This window comes from Ambystoma mexicanum, chromosome 10, assembly GCF_040938575.1.
Source record: "Ambystoma mexicanum isolate Mex_15411 chromosome 10, UKY_AmexF1_1, whole genome shotgun sequence".
NCBI classification, from domain to species: Eukaryota; Metazoa; Chordata; class Amphibia; order Caudata; family Ambystomatidae; genus Ambystoma; species Ambystoma mexicanum.
The window spans coordinates 202823004-202844595 of NC_090932.1; positions in this window are offsets into that span (position 1 = coordinate 202823004).

Genomic DNA, 21592 nt, shown 5'->3' on the forward strand with positions numbered 1-21592 from the left:
CGTGTGAAACTTCTCGTGCACCTCTGAAATACACGCACACGCTCCCCCAGGCCCGATCGCGTGTGGAACTTCTCGCGCACCTATGAAATACACGCGCCCAGGTCAATCGCGTGTGGAACTTCTCGCGCACCCCTGAAATACACGCGCCCAGGCCAATCGCGTGTGGAACTTCTCGTGCACCTCTGAAATAAACACGCACAGGCCAATCGCTTGTGAAACTTCTTGCGCACCTCTGAAATACACGCGCCCAGGTCAATCGCGTGTGGAATTTCTCGCGCACCCCTGAAATACACGCGCCCAGGCCAATCGCGTGTGGAACTTCTCGCGCACCCCTGAAATACACACGCACAGGCCAATCGCTTGTGAAACTTCTCGCGCACCTCTGAAATACACGCGCACAGGCCAATCGCGTGTGGAACTTCTCGCGCACCTCTGGAATACACGCGCCCAGGCCAATCGCGTGTGGAACTTCTCGCGCACCCCTGAAATACACGCGCCCAGGCCATTCGCGTGTGGAACTTCTCGCGCACCCCTGAAATACACGCACCCAGGCCATTCACATGTAAAACTTCTCGCGCACCCCTGAAATACACGCACACGCTCCCCCAGGCCCGATTGCGTGTGAGACTTCTTGCGCACCCCTGAAATGCACGCACACGCTCCCCCAGGCCAGATCGCGTGTGAAACTTCTCGCACACGCGTGTTCCCACAACTCGTAATATGCGTTCCCCGCTTTGCGTTTGCTGTTTGCCAGTCCGGTAAACTGGTACAGGGTTGGCGATGGTTTTGCGATCTTGATGGCTTTTCCTTGTGCGAGGGCGTTCTTGGGGGCGTAACTGGCGCTGCTGCAGGGTCGCTGCGCCACTCTGTGCCACGTCTGCTTTTGGAGGCGAGAATCCATGAATACGCTGTGCGCGGAAATTGATTTTATCGCACGCGGCTGGCGCATACATTCACACAGGCACGCTGTGCGCCAGCCGCGTGCGACACTTTTGTGCGAATTTCCATGAATTACCCTGCAAGTTTCCAGGAGGCGACAATCGTGATGAAGAATTATATGTATTCTTGGGATCCTAAAAATATGACCACCATGAAGAATAGACTATGTTCCTACCATCAGATTTAAAATGTTCTCTCTCTTTATATATTTTTTGTGTGCATAAAAAATTTGTATGGGTGTATGTATAATACACTAAGTACGAATCAGACGTCCAAGCATCTGTTTGCAGTTTTTGATTTTTTTACTTATTGGTTTTTCTTAAATGTTTTTTCAATTTACTACTTTATCACTTGTAAATAGGAGAATACTTTGCACTTATAGACAAAGTATGCTGCATTTGCATGTTCACAATGTGCCAGAATCTTACATCTGTGAAATTCAAAGGGAAATATTTTTGGGAATAGATTTGATGGGATTTTAAAAACCATGACCAATATCATCATGAAATAGTGGCAATTCTACTTTTGGAGACCATTTCATCATTATGTTTACTCTTTGGTTTTAACATGTGATTTGTTTACTAAGCACTTTTAACCCTTTTTTTACTATAAAGTGACTCCATTTATGAGTATGTTTTACCTGTTGGTAGTAACATGTAATCCGGGTATATAGCACAATGCACTTTAAGATTTTTGACAACAAAATAATCTACTAGGGACTTCTGCATGCCCTATGTATCTCAAGGATAACCTGCAAGGGCAACATACAGTCTCCCATTTTATATTGCCACCTATAGAAATATATATATATATTTTTAAATAAATATATTTTTTAACATATAATTCGAGCGAGACGCGCGCAAGGGTAACACACAGTCTCCCATTTGAATTAATGATTTTTGCCTAATTTCCCCTGATTTTGCAATGTTAAAATACAAGTTGGTCAATCTATATTATAGATGCACCCGCAAGGGTAACACACAGTCTCTTATTAGATTTAATGATCTTTTTATAAAATCCTCCCGTCTTTCAATGTTAAAACTAAGTTGGGCTAGCTATATCATAGAGGCACCCGAAGGGCAACACACAGTCTCTATTTTAAATTAATGATCTATTTATAGATGTCTTCCCTTTAAATGTTCCAATCTAGTTGGTCCAACAATATTATAGAGGCACCCATAAAGGTAACACACAGTCTCCCATCCCAATTTGTTATTTATCCACAGATTTATAATATTCATAGCATAAGCACAGAGCACTTTAATGTTTAGCAGCCCAACAGTGTTTCTATAGCACATAGCACTTTAGTATATACCATCAATTGCAATAATAAGGCACTGTGCACTTTAATATAGGTATATAAACATATGGCTTCTAAGGGTCATCAAGATGTGATTAGTAGCACTGAGCACTTTAATATACCCACTAGGAAAATGAAACTCATTGAATACTATAACAAATGCAAAGAAATTATTTTTGCTTTCATCATGTATTGATAAACACTCAAATAGAATGAATGCATTGTTAATAATCCCATATAACATTGTTATCAATAGCTCCGAGCACTTTAGTATAAATCCACTGTGATAGTGAAGTTGGTTGAAAATCATGGGATATGTATAACATGTATTCGTCATGTGTATTGTTTAAATGTGAGGCATTAAAATAGAACGAAAGCATTGGCAAAAAATATTTAAACATGGCTGTCTGTTTTCTATAGAAAAGGTTTGGACACTATACCAACACACAAGAATGATAAACATTAGAGATGGACTTATACCATTTGTCTATAATAATGCAGTCCTCTCTCCATTGCACATACCAGACGAAGCCCGAGTAGGGTGAAACGCAGCATTCTTTCTTGCAAGCTGCTGCTGCCTTTCTTGTCCACATACCTTTTTTACTAATAAAGGACTTTCTGGCTGCACAGCAAACACGGTCTGCGTGAGGATTTATGAGGACTAATGAAGTTTTTCAAGACAATTACAATTACAGCCGGAGTGCAGTTGCGCCGAAGACTGAATTCCAGTCCCTGTTTTGTTTAATACATATGCACATGTGTATGAGGACTCATGAACCCATTTGGGATATGTTTTACTGCTATTATGATTAATCAGTGGTTTATTATGAAATATTTAAATGTTCATTTTATTATGTTGCTATTATTTCAATTGTGATTCATTTGATGAAAAGAAAGAAATTGTCAGACAAGGTGGGTATGTAAGGGTTTATATATATATATATATATATATATATATATATATATATATATATATATATATATATTTATATAGTTTACCAAAATGTAATGGCATTTTTTGTTGCCAGCACTAATATGGCATATATATATATATATATAATGAAATGCATTTTAAATGCACACTGGCGTTTACTTTAGTTTGCAGGGAGCAGAAGGAATGCTTCAGCAGGAAACCAAAGAGATACAATAATTCTGTTCTGAAGCTCTCATTGTTTGGAACATGAGGGTTGTTACATAACACATCCTTGTTTACCTGATTGGGGGAGAATTATAGGCAGTCAAAATGGGAAGGATCTGACCTTTCCTAATGTCAAAAATTGCAGAGAGGAATTAGTTCAGACTGTGATATGAAGACAGACATAGTTCCAAGGGGTTAAAGTGCTGGCTATGAGAGATATCTCGCGGGCGCTCCCCACACACAAGATTTACAGAAGCATTTTGCCCTGTCACTGGGCTTGCCTTTGTGAGTGGAGCAAGGTCATGCTGATAACTTCAAAGAAGTGCTAATCTTGGTAAGATGTGTGCCAAGTGAGGATCATTTGAATGCTGTATGTTTGGCAAGATTTATTACAGTGTATAAAGGTTAGGAAATCACTGCATGTTTATTCTTGTCATTTTCAGAATGTGGGAACATTAATCTAAGTTTCAAATAGACCTGCTTGTTCTGTTTTGCTTTCTTTTGTATTCCAGAGGCTGCTGTAAATAACCATGGTAAGACTTGATGACATGTAAATGTAATTCAATATAATAATTACCTATGAAAACAAATGGGAGTTTGTGTCATTCATGCATCTGTGAATTATTTTCAATAGATGATGTCTAAAGGGGATGCTCATATTAGTGCAGTAGTGCATTTGCCAATTTACCAATGCAATTAAAGTAACAGATACGCAAAGGTTTTTGTGCGGTATGATGAATGCCCTTTTCGTGCATGCTGATGGGAAAGGATCTGATTCATAGATTACTGGATGTAAATAAGCCAGTGATACTTTCTGACACATAGATTACTGGATGTATATAAGCCAGTGAAACCAGCCACAAACTATAGGTGGTGTTCTAAATAATATCATTGGGTTTAAAACAGTGTATACATCTGAGGCTCTGTATAGACCACTGAGAGGTATTCTAATAGAAAGGAACATTTTGTTTTATGATGGGGTTATAGTATGAGGAAGAAATCCATGTTCATCACTATATCACCAAAGTAATAACCACAAAACAAAATACCACTAAAATGACCACCAATATAAGCTAATAAGGTATGCTCACTAACATAATGTGATGCCAAATCCAATCTAAGTGCAAGACTAATTTACCACCAAATTAGCACCACTATTTTTACGGTAAGAACATACTGCCAAATCCCAAATTTACCCCAGTAAGACAAAATATCTTACAGGATTCATACATATGACACTTCAAGAGTTTGGATTTGGGCCCAAGTTTATTAAGTTTATTATGGCAGGTTATCAGCTCCCTGAATCAAGGGATCAGATCGATGGTCGGCTTTCTCAGCCAACAGATATTTCCAGGGGCACACATTAGGGATGTCCCCTCTCCTACTTAATTATGGCCCTAATTATGGAGCCTTTGGTGAGGCGATACTGGCAGAACGCTGAGATATGGGTGGTCCGGGTGCGGCAAGCTGAGCTTAAGATGGCGATATATACTGATGACATCTTGTGATGATGTCAGACACTTTGCGCTCTCTACCTGCGCTCTTACTCAAACTAGAGGCTTTTCGGGATGTGTCCGGCTATTCCATTCAGCTGGAGAATATGTGGCGCTCAACATCTCAGAATCTTCTGCTAAACTTGATATAATTAGAGAGAAGAATTTGGTTTTGGTGGAGTGCTCTTTAGAGCTGGCTTTCCGGCTTTTTTTGGGTGTCTCCGAGGTTCAGGCTCTACAGAGGAAATTGTCATAATGTATCTGGGTGGGGCAGAAATCTAGAGTGTACAGTCGAGTTCTGCAGGCAAGCAGGTTTAGGGATTGTCTAAATGCACTGATTCTTCAGAATGATGTTAGGGCAGTCAACCTGGTACACATATTGGACTGGTCTATGGTCCCCCGACTGCCTCATCGTAGGGAGGTGGTACAGGTGGTCACAAGTTGAAGTTGTGTGCTCTTCTTTTCTTGGCCTATACCTCTAAAACTCACATGGGTCGCCCTCTCTCCTCCACATTCACTGCCCTGCATTACTGGGATAGAGTGCTGAGACAAGGTGGGACCCTCATGGGGTTTAGTCCATTCGTGCCCCTTTTTGGTAACCCTGATTTTATGTCAGGGCTTGGATTGGAAAGTTTTTGGTTGTGGCAAAATGGGCGTCTTACTCACATCTCTCGGCTGTACCATAACCGGAACCCTTTAACCTTCATCAAGTGCAAGGAGTGCTTTCAGTTCAAGGAAACAGATTGGTTTAATTATTTGTAGTTATTGCAATGGAATTCTCATGCCGCTACCCTCAGGGTGGGCACACATCAGCCGAGCGCCCTCGAAACTAAGATACAGAAAAGGTTTCTGGGGTGGAAAAGTTCCTAGGAAAGTTTACAGGGAAATGTTTACGGGGTGGAAAAGTAGTAAAAGGGCTCAGTTTCGGAGGAGGCTTGTGGGAGGATCTGGCAAAGAGCAAACACATCTTCTAGATGTGTTACAAATGAAAAATGTGTTTATAAGATTTTATATGTATGGTACAAGAGCCCAGTTTGCCTGCCTAACATCGAACTGGCGATTCCACTGTGTGCTGGAGGAACAGTGGGGCCAGCTGAGATGTACTGCTCCTTTGGTGGACATGTGAAATAACATTTTAGGACTCAGACAATCTGGCTTCCTCCCTAGACATGGGACAGAAACGGCCCTATTAGATTTAAAAATCCAAATGGATGACCTGAAAGATAAAAGAAAGCTTGCCCTGCTCCTCCTATTGGACCTTTTAACTGCTTTCTATTTGGTGGACCATAGTATCCTATGTAACCACCTAACCACAGCCGCACAATTCTCACCTAACGCCACTCAATGGATAAAGTCTTTGCTCAATGAGAGAACTATGAAGGTCTTCTCTCCAAATGCAGAAGCACCACCAACCCCTTGTCACCTGTGGAGTACCACAAGGCTCATGAGTGTCTCCCAATTTGAATAACATATTTACAAAGCCCCTGCTTGACCGCCTTGATGGCCTGGGAGTCACAGGAGTCCATGCCTCTGACACCCTCACACTCACTGCCATATATCTAACAATACAGCCATGGATGGCATATCACAGGTTGTGCATCAACAATGATAAGACAGAGCTGCTCCTCATAGGGTCCCAACTCAAGCTTGCCAAACTCAGCACTGCATTTCAATCCTTCAACATCGATGGCAACACCATTACAGTCTCCAACCAGGTTAAAACTCTAAGATTCTACTTAAACTCCTCCCTCACCCTAGTTAAACAAGTGAACACCACCACCCAAGCCACGTCCTACATGTACAAACTTATCAACTCCTACAGACCTTTCCTCTCTCCTGACAGTTGCATCACCTTGGCCAGAGCCCTAGTGCTGACCCGACTAGACTACTGCAATGCCCTCAACACTGGCACCTCGATCTACAACATACATAAACTCCAGGTCCTTCAAAACAACGCCATCAGAGAGGTGCTGAACATCCCCAGATCAGCTAACATTTCCGAAACTAGACAGTAACTTCACTGGTTACCCATCCAAGAGTGGATCTGGTTCAAAACACTCACACTGACTCACACCTGTATTCACCGGGTAGCACCCACATACCTGGCAGACAAAATATCCAGTGGTAGCAGCTTCCCTACTTTGGCCAGCAAACTCTGGAACGCCCTGCCTATCCAAATTAGAGCCCAGGAATCCTTCTGGATTTTCCGTAAACAGCTCAAAACACACCTCTTTACTCATAAACTCTGCTTCTAAAGGGCATATCCGGTGCCCCCGCTGTTCCAATGCATGTTTGCCACCCTGAACATGCATTAGTCTGCAGATTGTAAAAGAAATAAAATGAATAAACTGTATAATTGGTAAAAATTGTAAAACATTTAAATATGCCTGTAACCTGTGTAACAGATGCCCTTGGGCTTAGCACGCTGTATAAGAGACAACATAAATACATTAAATAAATAAATGTGGGAAAGCCCAAATATATTGGAAGGAGGTTCTGGCACACCTTACAGATATAACGGGAGCCTTGTTGCCCATGGACCCTTTGGTTGTCCTTCTGGAATTGTTCAGGAGGGAGCCTATCCTATGGCTGGGGCTGGAGCCTCCGTCATCACCCACCAGCATGTTCCTGCCAGGGTGTCTTTGGTCAGGTGCTGGAGATCGGTGGATGGCCCTGAGATTAATATGTGGTGGTATAAGCTATGAGATAACGCTTCAGCAGAGAACATTTGGGCAGTAAAACAGGGGTGTCTCTCCAGATATGTGCAATAGTGGTTTCCGCTCCATGAATTTTGAAACAGGTTTGCAGGTCTGGTGATACATCCCTTTACACTTTAAACACTTTACTTTACTCTGACCTCAGTTGGTGCTCTCGATTTCCCACATCTTCCCTAACTGCTACTCGATCTCCGATCCTATCCCTGTCATTAAGTCTGTAAGGAAAATGTTCAAGAGGAATACCCTGGTCTCCAACTCAGGCCTTCCTTTCACTGATACCTACATCAGTGCTTTCTACAGACTGACTCTTACAACATCCTCTGTGTTGTTCCCTCGCCAGACCTATGGATCCCTCATATGGTCTCTGTTCACTCTCCTTTGCCTTCCTCTCCCTTTAATGGTGGCACCCGACGGAGGTCCTCTTGGCCTCCTTCCATTCCTCCAAAACCTTCATCAATCTCCATCTAAATGCTACCATCATGGTTCAGGGCTCTCAGCCCAATATTGTCCTTCTGGATAGGTTTCTCCTGCATCTTATTAACTTCCTCCCTCCTCCTGCTACTCTTTCTACCACCCCATTGGCTCCTCTGCCACCTCCTTACTCCTCTACTGCCTCTCTGGCACCCCCTCCTCCTCCTCTCTGGCCACTATCCCACTTATGCCTACTGCCTGCGCCCCTTCCTCCTCCTCTCTGGTCCCTGTGCCACCTCCCTCTGCTGCCTCTGCCCACTCTCAGGCACATCTACTACTTCCGCTGTTGTACCTCACTCCTGTACTCCATCCCAGTAGTCTTTCAAATATGGTAACCTGCTCCATGTCGCTACTCTCAACTCTCGCTCTGCTGTCAAGCATGCCTCTGATATCTCCCACCTCCTCGAAGACCTTGACCTGGATGTTTTAGCTCTCACCGAGACTTGATTCATGGTCATCTCTGTCACAAGTTTTGAAACTCTCCTCCCTGAAGGTTACAAGATCCTCTCAGAGCACAGAACCAGATGGCCCGGAGGTGGAGTGGCCCTGATCTTTGCAGAGTGGGTCCCTGCTTCTGTCTTTCCTACTCATGCATACCCCTCCTTTGAATGCCTGGTCTGCAGGCTTTCTATTCATCCTGGCCTCTGTCTGACTGTGGTCACCATCTATAGGCCACTTGGCCAGGTCACAATCTTCCTCTCAGAATTGTCATGATCCACAGAACGCGCCCCTTTTGGACTTCCTGGTCCTTGTCACAATGGGGCTTGCACTCTTTGATACTCCCAACGTAGCCGTCTAACGTGGTACTCAGTGCACCAGCTTCCACGTCGGATGTAGAACATTCTACAAATAGACCACGCCCCCGCGGCCCCACACATCTCAACGCTATCGCTGGTAGTGACTAGACGTGTGCTCTGTAGTTCGCTGAACTATTCCCCTGTCCTTGGTTCCCGGACCCTCTAAATTTCCTAATTCATTCCTCCCTCATCTCTTACCTTGTTTCCCGGATTTTCTGTGCCTCCTTCGTGTACACTTCCTCGCTTCCTCAACGTCCTGAGCATCCGAGTATCCTGGAACGCTGAACGCACGCTGGAGTCAGAGGAGACTCGCGTGGGCTTGTACAAGACCTGATCCGTGCGCAAGAAGACTTCCTCAAAGAAATCCTGCAAAGAGCGATCTCAGGTGAGAAGGGGGGAATTCCGTGACAGTTTGAGACGCCAAACGACCAAAGTTTAAACCAATATGGAACAGGCCGTTCAGGATCTCATGCGTGGCATGCAAGAATTAACGACCGAGGTGCAGAATTTAAAGGCAGAAAACGCTGCATTGAAACAACTAGTTTTGTCCCGCGATTCTGCCACAAAGGAAAGCGTGCTACTGGGTGGCATTGTAGACAAATACGATGGGTCTGCAAAAACCCTTCGTGGATTCCTTCACTCTTGTTTAGTCCACTTTACCTTTAAGCCCTACTATTTTTCAACTCTCAGGGCGAAGGTGGGCTTTATAATCTCGCACCTCTCCGGGAACGCACTGACTTGGGCTACTCCTTTGGTCAATTCTGGAGATGCCCTACTGGATGATTACAATGGATTCATACAGGCCCTTAAGACCATGTTTGATCACCCAGAACAGGTCTATAGGGCCCAGGAACGTCTGCTTGACTTTCGGCAAGGATCCCAGGACATGCTTACGTATGTCACACGATTCAAACAACTGGCCAAGGAAGCAGATTGGTCTTCAGAAGCAAGCTTTACTCTTTTCCGAAGGGGGCTAAATGAAGAGATAAAAGACGAATTAGCCAGAGTGGCTCGTCCAAGTTCATTCCAGGCCCTTATGGATCTTGTCACGCAGATAGACTTTTGTATCCAGGAAAGGAAGGCAGAGAGGAAAAAGACCAAGATGCCTTTCCAGAAGGTTTCCCTTGATACCTCATTGAAACCCGACCCTACTCCAGTCTCTGGTTGCGAACCAGAACCCATGCAAATAGGGGCCTTCCGTGGACCCATATCCCAGCAAGAAAGGATGAGAAGGATCCACACGGGCTTATGCATGTATTGTGCCTCGGATAAACACCTAGTTAGAGAATGTCCTCTAGCCCCTCCACGGCGTTCGGAAAACGCCAGCTCCCGATCCTAGATGGAACAAGGCTTCGGGAGAGAGATGTTTGCTCCACATCTATTCCATCCTTGAACTCTCCTGGACAGAACAATCTAGTGATTCTACAAGCCTTCCTATCGTCATCCAAGAATGGCACCTACCCCATTTTGGCCCTGGTGGATTGTTGCGGCTATGGGAATATTCGTTGTTCAAGATTGGGTTTTAAACACCACATTCCATATGAAACACTAAGTATCATGCAACCTGTGGAGGCGATTGACGGAAGACCTCTCTCTTCAGGACCTATATCCTTGCAGACCAAAGAAATCCAAAACTCGATAAACCATCACCAAGAGTTGATCAAATTTGACATCATCAAGTCAGCCCATTACCCGATGGTACTGGGTATGCCCTGGTTGCAAAAACACAATCCTTACATCAATTGAGCAGCAGGATCCTTGTTTCTTGGTTCTCAGTTTTGCATGTCTCACTGTCTATTCCCGGATTCCTCTTTGACAACTTCCGAAAACACGCCAACAGACCAGCAAGGCCCACTCATGGTTTCAAACGTCATAAAGGTTCCTAGGGCCTATCAGGAATATGCGGATGTGTTTTCAACTGCTATAGTCCAGGCCCTACCCCCTCACAGACCTGAAGACTGCGCTATAGATACAGAATCTTCAGCAGTGATTCCCTTTGGGAGGATGTTCATTCTATCCGAACCGGAAATAAAGGCCCTTAGAGAATACTTGGATACCAACCTTGAAAATGGCACCATAAGACCATCTAAATCTCCAGCTGGAGCTTCGTTGTTTTTTGTTCCCAAGAAAGACAGTAAAGAGCTTAGACCTTGTCTTGATTATCGTGGATTGAATCAGTGCACCCTCAAGGACCGCTATTCCTTGCCCTTAATCTCTGATATCCTGGAAGCGGTGAGAGGAGCTTTTTAGCTTCACGAAGTTGGACCACAGGGGTGCCTACCATCTGATCCGTATCAGGGAAGGAGATGAATGGAAAACAGCCTTAGGAACACCCTTTGGTCACTTTGAGTACTTGGTCATGCCCTTCGGGCTTGCAAATGCCCCCGCAGTCTTCCAACACTTCATGGATAGGGTGTTTTCTGACATGTTGTTCCTTTTCGTCATCGTTTACCTGGATGATATCTTGATTTACTCCAAGGATCCTCAAAAGCACGAAGAGCATGTAAAGGCAGTTTTGCAATGGCTACGTGAACACAAACTCCTAGCTAAACCCAAGAAATGCCTTTTTCATGTCACTTCTGTTCATTATCTAGGATTTGTCCTTTGTCCAGAAGGAATAGGAATGGACCAATCAAAGGTAAAAGCTATACTATCTTGGCCTGTTCCCACTTCTGTGAAACAGATTCAATCCTTCCTGGGGCTTGCCAATTTTTACCGGAAATTTATACCATCCTTTTCTGAGATAGTTCAACCGATCATTACATTATTGAAAAAAGACACTCCCTTCCTCTGGACCCCAGCACAGGACAAGGCATTCCAATGATTAAAAACGGAGTTTACTCAAGCCCCTATCCTTGCTCAACCCGATATTAATTGACCATTCCTAGTGGAGACGGATGCCTCTAACTACACCATAGGAGAAGTGTTAAAGCAAGAATTCAGGGATAAATTAGAGCACCCCATTGCTTACCTCTCACGAACCCTGACTACCAGCGAGACTCATTACTCCGTCTTGGAAAAGGAACTGTTGGCCATCCGTCAAGCCTTCACCGAATGGCGGCATCTACTTCTGGGAGCTAAACATCCTGTCCAAGTCCGTACGGACCATTGAAATCTTCAAGTTCTGCAACCTATGGAATGTAGGAATAGCCGTCAAGCCCGTTGGGCCTTCTTCTTTGCCCAGTACCAGTTCCACATCAATCATGTCCCCGGATCACAGAACATAATTGCTGACGCTCGATCTCGACGTCCTGATTATGAAACTCTTGAAGATCGGGCCTACCCAAAGATGTTTCCCCAAACAATTTTTGTAGCTCAAGCAGTCAGTCAACCTGAAAGGCATTCAAATGCAAACCCAATCCTCTGAAATCTGGAAAGAATTCACAGGAAAGAATCGATGGAGTCTAAAAACTAGAGACAGATATTTGTTCAAGTACAATGCCCTGGTCATTCCCACACAGAGACTGCAACTACAGATTATTAACCTCTGTCATGACACTCTTCACTCCGGGCATCGTGGTGTCACTAACACCCTTCATCTCGTACAAAGACAATTTTGGTGGCCCAAAATGAAAACAGACATTCAACGGTACATTCAAGTCTGCGCAGTCTTCAATCAAAACAAACATGATAACAAGAAATCGGCATGTCTCCTACTTTAACCTACACTACCTTCTAGGCCCTGGGAGTTCATCACTATGGACTTTATCGTGGAATTACCACCATCTAGGGGCTATACGACAATCATGGTCACCATTGATCTATTCACCCACATGGCCCATTTTACACCATTGTACAAATTGCCATCTTCCTCAGAACTCGCTGGCATTTTCCTGGAACATATATTTCGCCTTCATGTACTCCCTTCCAAGATCATATCAGATCGAGGACCTCAATATATCTCTCAATTCTGGAAACATCTATGTCTTATTCTAGGAATCCAACATACTCTCTCATCGGGTTATCACCCACAGACTAACGGAGCTACGGAACGTGTAAACCAGACCCTGGAACAATACCTTCATTGTTTCGCCACCAAGGTACAGGACGACTGGTCATTCCTTATACCCGTGGCTGAATTCGCTTACAACAACTCTGATCATTCGGCAGTCAAGACCAGCCCTTTTTATTGCAGCCAAGGATTCCACCTGTCAGTTCTACCTTCCATTCTCCCACATCCCACACCTGTACCAACAGTTGACTCCTGGATTGAAACTTTCATCAATGTTCACAAGGAAGCCAAAGAACATTTAGAAAAGCCCCGGACTCACTTTAAACATTATGCGGATACCAAAAGAAGACCAGGGCCTTCTTATGCCGTCAGTGATCAGGTCTGGCTGTCCTCGAAACTACTGCCCCGACATTTACGACCAAACAAACTAGCCCCCCGTTACTATGGACCTTTTTCCATAAAGGAAATCATAAACCCAGTCTCATTCCGGCACAAGTTACCAGACTCCTGGAAGAAGATTCATCCAGTTTTTCACACTTCCTTATTAAAACCTTACATCCGATCCTCCCGGAAATCCTGCAGACCCTACCCTGTGGTTGTGGACAATGAGCTGGAATATGAAGTATCCAGAATATGCGACTCCAGGTATAAATGGGGTCTACTTCAATAATTGGTTGAGTGGAAAGGATATCCTCTGAGTGAAAGAACCTGGGAACCACTTTCTAATCTGAATACCCCCCGATTGCTCAGAAGGTATCATCTCATACACCTGGGCAAACCTGGTGGAACAAGTTTTCGGAGGAGGCATGCTGTCATGATCCACAGAACGCGCCCCTTTTGGACTTCCTGGTCCTTGTCACAAAGGGGCTTGCACTCTTTGAGACTCCCAACATGGCCGTCTAACGTGGTACGCCTTGCACCAGCTTCCACGTCGGACGTAGCAGATTCTACAAATAGACCACGCCCCCACAGGCCTGCGTGTCTCAATGCTATCGCTGGTAGTGACTAGATGCCTGCTCCGTAGTTCGCTGTACTATTCCCCTGTCCTTGGTTCCCGGACCCTCTAAATTTCCCAATTCATTCCTCCCTCATCTCTTACCTTGTTTCCCGGATTTTCTGTACCTCCTTCGTGTACGCTTCCTCGCTTCCTGGACGTCCTGAGCATCCGAGTATCCTGGAACGCTGAACGCACGCTGGAGTCAGAGGAGACTCGCGCGGGCTTGTACAAGACCCGATCAGTGGGCAAGAAGACTTCCTCCGAGAAATCCTGCAAAGAAGGGGGGAATTCCGTGACAAGAATGGGCTGACCTCTCCTCTTCTCTACTTTCCTCTACCTCTAAATGTATCCTCCTCAGAGACCTCAATATCCACCTGGATGCTTCCAATCCCACCTCACGGCTCTTCCGCAACATTTGCCACACTCTCACCCTTTTCATTCTACCCTCTGCTCCAACACACTCGGCTGGACACACCTTGGATGTTCTCATCTCCTCAGACATCCCCCTCTCTAACCCTCTCACCACTCCTCTCTTTTGGACTGACCACTTTCTGCTCTGCTCCCACCTGAAACTTCTTGTTCCCCAGGCAAAGCCTACCCCAGCACTGCCACCTTCCTTATTGGTCATTCAGCCCATGAGGCGAGCATCAGAGGATGCCTTTCCCTCTACTTTCTCTGTTCCTCCTAGTCCAGCAGCTGACTCACACTCTGACATAGCCCTCTCTAACCTGCATCTTTCTATCTCCAACACTTTGGACATCCTTGCCCCTCTCATGAGAATCTGACTGAAGCCTACCTCCAAGTGCAACGCTCGTTATGACTCAGACCTTGCTGCCCTGAAATGCAAATGCAGGGTGGCTGAGAGGAAGTGGAGGGCTTTGGGTGCATCCTCTCAGAAATTTGTCTAACGCCTGCCTCCAAAGGTAATACAGACTCTCTATCCTTTCCAAGCAGAGGGTCCATATTCAAACCTGCGTCCCTGTGGCCTCTAACAGCATGGTCACACTCTTTAAAATCTGCAACGAGATGGCCAATCCTACTGCCGTCTCCAAATGTCCAGTACCCTCCCAGGCGCTTTGTATGGCTCTGGCCTCTCATTTCAGCAGTAAACCACAGCAAATCTTGTCCTGCCTTTTCTCTTCCTCTCCCTCTACCTCTCTCAGGACCCCTTTGGCCGCCTCTCCCTTTCCTCTTCCTTTTTCTTCCTTCTCTCTGATAACACCTGAAGATGTTTCTAGACAAGTCTGATCTATGAAAGTGTTGTCCAAACAGTTACTCCCCTGCTCTTCCAGATCCATCAAGGACAACATTGCCACCCTCGCTCCAGCCTTGGCCAATTTCTGCAATCACTCTTTCACCACTGGATCGTTTCCCTCTCTCCTCAAGCATTCCCTTGTGCAGCCTCTCCTAACATAGCCTTCTGCCGATCCTACTTGCCCGGCTAACTATCGCCCGATTTCTATCAATCGTTTCCTGGGAAAACTCCTGGAAAAGATGGCCATCTCCCAGCTTACTCTGCACACTAAATCTGTTGGTTGTCTCCATCATCATCAGTCTGGCTTCAAATCAGCCAGAGGCCAGTAAACTGCTCTCCTGGGCACATATGAACATCTGCTCTCTAATCTTGACTCCAGCTCTTCCTCTGTCCTCATCCTCCTTGACCTTTGCACATGACACAGTCAATCACGCCACCATGATAAATCATCTTTGCGAGAACCTGGGCATCACTGTCAGGCCCTGGCATGGCTGACCTCCTTCCTCCTGGAGGGACCATCCCAGGTCCAACTTGGGTCTGTTCTCTCTACCACCTCTTTCTCCACATGTGGTGTCCGCCAGGGCTCTATCCTTTCACCCTGGATCTTCAATGTCTATCTGGCCCCTTTGGCCCACCTGATCTCCACCTTCTCTACTAACTTTCAGTGTTATGTGGATGACACTCAGCTCTCTGTCAGACCTCCCTCAGCCGCCTCTCCTCCCTCGCTCATTCCTGACTGTCTATACATGATTCAGGATTGGTCCACCTCCAACCATCTCTGCCTTGATGCCAGTTGGACTGAGATCATTCTCATTGGGACCCCTGCTCCCGCTTTCCCTCTATCACTCTGGCCGACCTCCTTTGGCCCTCTTCCCTCGCCTTCCTGTGAGGCAAAAAAACCTTGATTTCATCTTCGATTCCATGCTCTCCTCCTCTCCTCACATCACGGACCTTGCCAAGAAGGCCCACATCCCCAGAAGCTCACTGTCTCCAGAGCCCTGGTTCTCTCCAGGCTGGATTACTGCAACAACCTCTTTCTCAATCTGCCTAACTCTACACTTCACCCACTGCAACTAATACAGAGCAAGACTGCAAGACTTATCCTTGGCCTTGAGACCAGGGACCATATACCTGCAGCCCTGAAACCTCTCCATTGGATCCCGGTGGCTGTAAGGATCAAGTTCAAGGCCCTCTACACCATCCACAAGGCTTTCTGGGGTAGGGGCCCAGACTACATCCAATTCTCTTTGCCAAAATACCTTCCTTCTGGAGACCTTCACTCATTTACTACCAATTCTCTGAGGGTCAACGGCTTCTCCAAGCAGAAAGTGGGGATAGATCTCTCTCCTCTGCAAGTGCCTCCCTCTGGAACGGCCTCCCTTCCCCTCTCAGACTTGAGCCAGACCACCTGAAGTTTCCTGAAGTGGCCCCAAGACATACTTTTTCTCCTCTGCCTTCCCTCTCTCACTTCCTTGCTGACTTACCATTCTGCTGTGACGACTGGTTGCTTGGTACCCTCAGAGTATCACTGGGTTCCAGGCTCCTCCATGACCAGGCCTTCTTTCACTGCCTCTGGGCATACCGCGCACTTAGGGGCTGTAACTGTACTCCCCCTAGCCCCTGCCTACTTGCACTTACCCAGAGCTGCGCTGAATTGGATGCACTTACTCTTAGCCTGCAGCCATGATCACACTTTCCCCCTGCCCTGTCCTTTGCTCTTCCCCTCTCCTTTCCCCCCTGCACTTCTCATGTCGTACTTTCACGATCTGAATGACACATGGGCTGGTAAGATAATTTGTCTTGTCTTCCCTTGTCTTCCCTCCCTTGTCTTGTGGCGCCTAAAAACATTTGTGTACAGGCGCGTTATGAATGCCAAATCACATCATATCATATCATGAAAGGATGAAAAACGGTGAGAATGCCACTTTGTAAAACACAAATTCCAATTTGCACCGAGGAATGGAAGTCTGACTGATCAGAATCTGCCTTTCCCGGGCGCGATTCTGCCTTCACCACCGAAAAAAGCCCATGCCATTAAAATATGAAAGGGACTAGGTAGCTTTTCGGAGGACGGTGGACATTTTTTAACATGTTTTGCATGGCCAGTGTCATCCAAAAAGGCACCTAGTCCCTTTTCCATGTTATGGCAGTGGCCATTTTTAAAATCATTTTTGTTCCCATTCATACTGGAGATGTGCTCCCGTTGAGCTCATCTCCAGTCGGAATAGAAAAATATAAAACTATCTGCACCCCGGGAAATCCCGGGGTGCGAATATCTTTCCACGCTTTTGTGTACCAAAATAAAGTCACAAAATGGCCGCCTCCATTAAAATAGAAAAGGGACATTTTAATGGAGGCGGTCATTTAAAAAAAGAAAAGTTTTCTTCCGAAGGGAGATGTGCTTGCGCAGAGCACAACTCCTGTTGGAAGAAAAAAAATGAAAACTATACGCACCCTGGAAAATCCCTGAGAGCGAATAACTTTCACGCACCGGTGGCGGGGCGGACATGGGATTTAACATCCAGCAGCCAGAGCTACAAAGCTCAGGCTGGTGGGCCATTAAATCCTGTGTCCAACGCGGGGTGTGAAAATTATAATATTCACTCTAAAGGACGCTGGCTATGAAGATTGCTGTACAAGGACTCAACCATGTGTTCTCTGCTGCAAATCACACTAAGAATTTGGAAGTGTATGCCAATGGGTTAAACCAACATTCCCTGTGTTATGTGCCGCTTTCTGGTACCTGACTGGTATCATTTAGGGATTCCTAGTAGTGAGTTCACTGAGCTATAGAATGGCCTGCTCTCTGGTAGTGAGCAATGGGATTCACAACTATGTAATGGTCTTCTTTTTAGTAGTGAGGAGGGAAACCTGCACCTAAAGAATAGCCCATTCTCTTGCTTTGCAGGGTGAACACCACCGCCATAACGTATATTCTAGTTGCGAGGAGTGGATCCACATCATTGTAATGGTCTGCGTTTTAGTGTTGAGGAGTAAGACCACTGGACATGTAATTAACTGGCCTCTATTGGTAAGTATTTAGGTCCACAGCTATGCCATAGTTTTGTGACTGGTGGTGCGGAATGAGCCCCAGAGCAATGCAATGTCCTCCACTCTAGTTGTGATTAGCAAAACCCACAAATCTGTCATGGTTCACCCCATAGTGCTGCGGGGTGAACCCCTTAATTGTATATATCAGCCTGGACAAAACTATGGAATTGTTTTCTCCTAGTTTGAAAGCATTGATAAGCCTTGCTAAAATGGGGCTGTCGTCTCAGGTTCATGTCTGGGCATGACCATTTTGCAAAAGCCGTGACTTGCAGCTTTTTTTGCTCTAAGAAGTAGAGCCCATGTAGGACACCTGTGCACCCGCTCTTGAAACCTAATTGTATCTTTTGACTGCTGTTTGTCTTCTGAGTGATCTTGACTGAAACCTAAAGGTGTGCTATCACCTCAACACCTCAGGTGAAGGCACTCACATGCACAGCGTGCAGCACAAACCACGACAGAGTACATCCTTTCTATCCCCTGGGATGGAACCAGTGGCAAATGCATCCTGGGGCAAGACTGTCTCCTATGTCTGGTGCACACAAGGGGCCTTTCATGGTTCCAAAGACCACATTCCATCATAGCAAAAGAACCCCACACAATGTAAAAGTACTCCCCCCAAAAAAAGTCAAGCCAGCACCTCAGCTCTCACTACGCCCATAGGAAGTGTCCAGTCACCCCCAGGTGCATGATATTATTATTATTATTATGAAGGAGATCCTGATGTAGGCCTGTGTTTAGCCTTTTTGCCTTTCTGTTTGTGGTGATTTGTCTGACTTTCATGTGCTTTGGCATAATAACACTGCCCTCTGGAGAGGACACACAAGCAGCCTGCCCTTGTCAATCGGTGCATGAGCAACAGCAAGTCACCACAATTGGCAACTTTCCCGGAATGCAATCACAGTCCTGCGAGTAACACAACACTCGCTCCGTGGGCTTCCGAGTGAGGTCTTAAAAGCTGGCAAGATCGCTAATTAGCACGCATGCACCTATATCATTGACATATGTATACATTCTTAGAGTTGCTTTGGACAATGTAATACACTTGGGTCATTTGTCAAGCCGTGATGTACTGCTTCACTTGTGCCATTGAGGAACACATCCTACACACTGTTTCGACATCGGCTGAAAATGTTCAGATTTCACGTTTGCTGCAGCTCTGTTGAGAATATGTTCATTCATGTGTGTTTAAGCCTTTGGAACTGTTCGTTATTGTCAGAGAATCTGGTGCAGTCTGTGGCATTGTGCATGTGGTTTATATGCATGTCACTTTGGCCGCAATCCCTGCTTTCTAACTGTGCTGGCATTGGCTCATGTATTCTGAGCCTCTTCATGTGTGTGACAGTAGGAGGATCTCAGTTAATATACCTCTGTGTCACTAAGCGTATGTGCCTCTGGACATAGGTGTCTTTATGTCTCTGAATATGTGGGCTTCCAAGGCCCCGGCTATGTGTGGCACTACATATATGTGCCTCTGTGGCTCTGATGGTTCCATGTGCAAATGTCCCCAAGAAAAAGATAGTCATTACAAAAAGTCTCTGGTAAAAAGCTGTGGTCATGACACCGGCATTGTGGTGTTTTGATTTGTATTGCCCCCTGCATTCAATATAATAGGACCGGGGGACACCCCTGAGCCCCTGCTCCCCTGAATGTATATATAGCAACTTTATGTGTAATGGAACAGCCTTTTCGCGGTGACCTTTGGTACTGATTGGGCCTCATTCCGAGTATGGAGGTAATCATGGTGCTATTTGCACCATGACTACCTCCCATACCGGTACCGAGTCCGCCCTGGTTCAATCGGGACTTACCGGTCTATTCCGACCTTTGCGGGACCGGTAAGTTCCCACTGAAAAAGCCATTCCCCATTCCCATTTGAGCCCCCACAGGGCTCAATGGGAAGGCGCTAATGACGGTACCGCAAATTGCTGTGCCGTTATTAGCCCTAAAGTACCTTAACGGGTCACGTCCATAATGCCTGGTAAAACCAGGCGTTAAGGAATGGACCCGCTAAGGGAACTCGGAATAGGGTGCAAAGGGATTACTGGCACCGGTGTCATTACCGGTGCCCGGTATCCCTTTGCGCCCAACTTGTAATGAGGGCCATTGGACCTCATTCCGAGTAGGGAGGTAATCATGGCGCTATTAGCGCCATGACTACCTCCCATACCGGTACCGAGTCCGCCCTGGTTCAATGGGGATTTACCGGTCTATTCCGACCTTTGCGGGACTGGTAAGTCCCCATTGAAAAAGCCATTCCCCATTCCCATTTGAGCCCCGTAGGGCTCAATGGGAAGGCGCTAATAACGGTACCTCAAATTGCAGTACCGTTATTAGCTCTAAAGCCCCTTAACGGGTGCCATCCATAACAACTGGTAAAACCAGGTATTAAGGAAGGCACCCGCTAAGGGAACTCGGAATAGGATGCAAAGGGATTACCGGCACCGGTGTCTTTACCGGTGCCCGGTATCGCTTTCCGCCCGACTCGTAATGAGGGCCATTGGGCCTCATTCCGAGTATGGAGGTAATCATGGCGCTATTAGCACCATGACTACCTCCCATACCGGTACCGAGTCCGCCCTGGTTCAATGGGGACTTACCGGTCTATTCTGACCTTTGCGGGACCGGTAAGTCCCCATTGAAAAAGCTATTCCCCATTCCCATTTGAGCCTCCATAGGGCTCAATGGGAAGGGGGAAGGCACAAATAACGGTACCGCAAATTGCGGTACCGTTATATTAGCTCTAAAGTCCCTTAACGGGTCCTGTCCATAAGGGACCCGCTAAGGGAACTCGGAATAGGGCGCAAAGGGATTACCGGCACCGGTGTCATTACCGGTGCCCGGTATCCCTTTGCTCCCAACTCGTAATGAGGGCCATTGTCTTTTTGTTGGGGGCATTTTTACAGTTACGGCTCTGATTGCGTGCGACTCTGTGAAACTGATTGTGTGTTCCTGGATGGCGCGCAATCTATGTTCCCCTGTAGCTTTGAATGTGTGTGCCTCTGTTACACTGAATCTGTGTGCCTGTGTTTGACGTTGAATGCATGTGCCTCTGTCACTCTGAGGAAGCGGAAACTACATAATATCCTCACCTTTTAGTTCTGCTTGTCAACATTGTAGGATATGGTAGCTGAAAAAATGTGGGAAACACAACGGTAAAGGGCTCCCAAAATTCCCACAAGATCACAAAGGTTGAGACAGTTTAATTCATTATGAGAGTGGTTGCTTACATGAATTAGTTCATTTTGCAGGGTAGGAAGCGAGAAGGAAGAAGACAAGTGGGACACTGAAGAGTAAGACTGAATCAAAACCGCTTTCAATTGCTCTGGGCAGTTTTCAAACCATGCGTTTTAGTCTGCTGTGCTATTAATTATCTTCAAATCAGAGTTGGCCTCAATTTACAACCTAACAGAGTCAGTGTAGCCCAACCTGCTAGGTTACAGGTCTTCTATGTATGTCTACATGTGCCTCAGCAAAATTGTCTT